Genomic DNA, 5,178 nt, shown 5'->3' with positions numbered 1-5,178 from the left:
AAACTACATTTTGGTTTTTCATCATCTGTGAGAATCAAAATTAACAAAAATAAACGAATGCAATATATTACTCTGCTTATAATCAATCTATGCAACGCATATTCACATTTTGAATTAAATTACCGACTTATTTTAAACAAATCTCATCTTATTTTATGAAGATGCACATGTACTTAAAATCAAAACAAACAACAACATAATGGCAGCATAACCAAAAAGATTTAAATGATTGACACATGCATCCACTCAGAAGATTAAAAAAAAGTGTGGAGGGATATAAAGTTCCTCTTGTAGATGTTCCCGCAGAGCCAGGCCAGTGCAAAAGCAAACCGAGCAGCTGCATTTGGTCCCGAAACCAACAGGGGGCACCAGAGAGCACTGGGTGAGTCAAACAGGTCAGGTTTACAAACTTTACTTCTTGGTGCGAGTGATTCTTCATCAGCAGTATTTGTGCAAAACAAAACAAACTCTTGTAATTATTTTTTTTACTTTGGTTCAACTCTGCTTGCATGTTTCTATTTTCTAAAAAAAAAATTAAAAAAATTAAAAATCAGCCAAATTACACTGAAATTCATATCACAAATTTTCCACTTCCTCTTAAAGAAGGATGTGAATTGACAGAAAGGAAAGCTGATGAGTTTCATGTTGAATTTTCAGACAAAAGCAAATTAATTTGCTCTTACTTCTTAGATCTATTTTACATATACTGTATGTCTCATATTTACATAATCCAGCAGACAATCAGACGTTAGCTCTGTAAACACATCACACAACAATTGCCATCAGTCCTCATTTATCCCAACAAAAACCAAAGCAGCCTATTAGGCCTGAAGTGCACCATCACTATCCATTTCCATTTCAGAGGAATTAATGACTCTGTGTATAAGCCCAGGAAGCACTCAGCCATTATTAGGAGCCTATTTCCTGACAATGACACAGAAATAGCCTGTTTTTATTTACTGATGAACAACTTAGACACAAGTTAGAGCTTTGAGGAGTAAATCTCTGGCAGGTTGCTGAAGGTGGAGGTATAGCCTGATGCATCAGCTGGGTGTTTCTTTTAAAAGATCAACTCTAAACAGTCTGGATATAGTTTCAGTCCAGACATGATTGTAACAACCTGAGGAATATGACACTAAAGTTTCAGCATATTCTTAATTATGCCTTTGCGCTATAATTAAGAAGAATATGCATTAATGCTCCATTTCAGAGTGTCAGTGCTGGATTAAATTTATGATAAGTAGATAGAGCTGATAGAGTATTGGTTGCATTATTCATTTGAAAGTGTTTTTGTCTCCATCACAGGTTGAAGATTTTTAAAAAATACTAATATGCCCTGACTCATAAGAAAATAATAATAATAATAATAATAATAATAATAATAATAATAATAATAATAATAATGTTCACTTTTTTTACCGCTTTGATTCTAATTGTTCAAAGGACAGTGATTCATATTTATACCTCCTATTTACAGTTTGTCACATTACAACCACAAATGCCACTGCATTTCACTGGGATTCAATGGGGTAGATCACCACTAAGTACTATATGACTCTGATGAGGTAAAAAGAAAAATATATGTAAAATGTTTTACAAATAAAAAAACTTAAAAAGTGCACACATGTCCCCCAACGCTTATAAAGGGCATATTTACTACTCTTGCCTACTGGATACTCAGTCAGATTCAACTGATAACATCTGTCAACATCAAGTCTTGCCACAGATTCTCAATTGTATTTAGGTCTGGGCTTTGACTAGGCCGTTTATCAAATAACTATGCTTAGATCTAGTCCATTCCATTATGCTCTGGCTGCACCTTCAGTCGACCTGCTAAGATGTGAACTTACCAGCCTGCAGTCTAAAGTATCTTAAAGGCTTGTCTGTTTAAATCCATCCATCTTCCCATCATCTCTGACATTCTGTCCTTTCACTGCTAAAGACATATAATAAAGTAATAAAATCGAACAAATAATAAAATATTACTACATTAAAACCAGCAGTGCTTGTACACACTCACTCTGCTCAGCAAACAGATGCAGCTTAAAAAGTAAGTAAATATAAGTGCTTCACTCAGCACAGGTTTGCTGCGTGCTTTGTTTACTAAGTTTACACAAAGGCTGTCTTTTAAAGGAAGTCTGGTTCTGAAGGCTTAAAATTCATCCACAGTGATAAACTTAAGAGTTTTCAGACCAATTTAGAAAGAGGAAAGGATTTCCACAAGGCTATTGAGCTAAAAAAAAAAAAAAAGCCACTTTGAAGAATATGGCTAAGATGTTAAATCCTAAAATTTGATCCCTGCACAGAGGTATGAAAGGAAAACGATCGCAGTTAGTTTTTGAAGACCAAAAGTTTTATATAGCTAATTTTTAAAAAATAGAAAGAAAAAAAGGTGAAATAGCCAAGTTTAATTTCACATTCATGAGCGTAAGTAGGTGTTGGAAAACCGCTGTTATAACAAACCTGTGGTGAACTAATTACTAATTGGTTGATTTCTGAAGGTGCTTAGTCGCATTAGATTTTATCTAGGGGTATCAGAGCAGAAGGGGCTGAATATAAATACAAGCCGCAACTTTAGGACTTTGTGTTGGTCTGGAACACAAAGTCTCAATAAAATGCATCGACACCTGCGGTTGGAACATAAAACAGCCCATCAGGTGTGAAAACTTTTGCAAAGACATTTGAATAAAACATTCAAGAAAAAGAAGAAAAGAAAAACATATCGGCACAGACATGCAATTACATTCTGAAGATGGAGGGAAGAAAAGGTCTGTGCAAGTTGTCAGCATAGGGAAGCTCTGAATGCAGATTCACCGACTGTGTGGTAACCGTCAGAGGTTCCTGTTCCTGTGACCGTTTCACCAGACAGCTGCACGAAGCTGATACTGTATCAGCTCCAAGATCAATGTAATGCACAGGTCTCCATTTGACACACACGCACACATGCACACACACACACGTGCATGTGTGTGTGTGTGTGTGTGTGTGTGTGTGTGTGTGTGTGTGTGTGTGTGTGTGATATCCAGGGGATAACAAAAACCTCTGTAAATGTACATTTCATGTTGGAGAAAATTTTGTGTTTGCAAAAAAAAACAAAAAAAAAAACAGATTTTTTTTTTATCTTGTTTGAACTTTCCTTCTGTTCACACTGACTGCAAAAACACAAAATCTTACCAAGTAGTTTTAGTCTAGTACATATACAGGTACATTTGGAAAAATAAGGCAAAACTAACTTACAAGAAACTTTTCAGCAAGATATAGGAGCTTGTTTTAAGTCTATAATTCCTTTAATATTACTTTCAAAAAGTGCTAGTTCTGCTAGCAAATTATTTCTCTCATAAAACATTTTTCTTAATTTGAAACAAGCTCTTATGTCTTGGCAACGAGTTCCTTGCGAGTTAGTTTTATTTCAAGTGTACTAAGTTATTTTCAGTGGAAACCAGGCTAAAAATACTCGATAAGATTATTTGTTTCTGCAGTTCACTCTTCATTGTTCCTGCTTCTCCTTGCTAGCAATCATGCTACTGCAAAGGTCACTGATTGCATTGATTGAATGGAAATGACAGACAGCATCTGGCCTACCTGTGGATAGAAATCTCACGCCAAGCTCCATCTCACACACACACACACACGCACGCACGCACACACACATGCACGCGCACACACACACACTTACAGCTCAGGATTATCAGCATCCGAACTGCCGCCTCAGACCCTCACGGTGTCAGGATGAGTGACACAGAGAGCATCTGCCTCGCCTTTTGAAGGAAGAACGACGCCTTAAACCGGGAAAAGGTGGCAGAAGTCTAATAATGAGAGGCAAATAGAAGTCTCTCCTCCAAAGGCTAATCTTAACGGACAGTGGCAGGGGCGAGTGTTGAATAAGAGGGGGGATTATGAAGACGCTTCAGCAGCAGAGAGAGAGGGAGAAAGAGAAGGGGGGGAGAGAAAAAAAAACTATTGCACGCACAAATAAACAGCCAGATTGCACCAAGAGCACGTGGGGCGCAGTTTAAAGAGACACTGGTGTGTGTGTGTGTGTGTGTGAGTTTAAGAGGGGAAAAATAACTAATCCTACAACAGCTATAAATTGTCCAATTATAATGAGGACATGGTTCTTCACAAACCATCGCTCCTCTTCATCATTCGCCATTATGCACCTGTATTGCCTGAATACATCCGTGAGCCTATCTCAAACCAGCACAAAGTGGCGGCTGCTAATCCAAAAACGTAGCAGCCCGGAGCACAGGAACGGGTCCAAATATTAAAAAAAAAAGAAAAAAAAAAGAAAGAAAAGAAAATGCCTTAAAGAGCAGCACTCTGCTCTAGCTGCTCTCCTATTAAACCCCAAAATATTGCTGCTCTTTGTCCTCGACTATCAAACTCGTAGAAAACTCTCTAATATTTAGGTTTTAAGCTCACAAGCAGCCAGACGCATGAGAGGAACGTTTCTGCATTCCTAGGTTGCTTTCATGTTCTTGTGAAATCTGTTTTATTCTTCTAAATCTACTTAGGAAAGAAATAACCTTGGAAAGTTTTTACCAAAAAAAAGCAAAGCTTAAAAGTTACTAACTTACAAGAAACTTTTCAGCAAACTACAGGAAGTTGTTTTAAATCAGTCGATTAAAAAAATACTACTTCTACACTGATTATTTTATTTCTAAAACTGTTTCCCAGTTTTATTATTGGCTTAAAGCAATAATAACATTGTTTATTATTATTTTAATAAAAGACAATGTTACTTGTATTAATGTTGCTTGTATCTTGCTAACAAGTTACTTGTACATTAGTTTGGTATTATTTCAAATGTACTGAAATGTTTACACTGGAAGTTAGACTAAAAACACTCGGTAAGATTGTGGAAGACACCCTGAAGAAGAAATTTGTTCTTCATGGTTTTCTCCTGAAGTTTTCATGTGATTGTGGAAAGGTTACAGGTGACCCTCCGAACCGTTACAAACCCCATTCTTGAAAAAAAAAAGCTTTTGCTTTAAAACAATAACAACGTATTGAGCCAACAAGTTTGGTGTCGTTTTGGTAAGCTTGAAAAAAAATAAATAAATAAATAATCCTCCGGTGTTTGTTGTATCCATGTAGAAAGCCCTGAGCGGCCATTCAGCTCTGCTGATAGAGGCCTTCTAAAACCGGACTGTGTTTCCTCTTAAAACAGCCAATCAC

Source organism: Poecilia formosa, unplaced genomic scaffold (genome assembly GCF_000485575.1).
Source record: "Poecilia formosa unplaced genomic scaffold, Poecilia_formosa-5.1.2 Scaffold256, whole genome shotgun sequence".
Taxonomy (NCBI): Eukaryota; Metazoa; Chordata; class Actinopteri; order Cyprinodontiformes; family Poeciliidae; genus Poecilia; species Poecilia formosa.
This window is presented reverse-complemented; position numbering follows the sequence as displayed.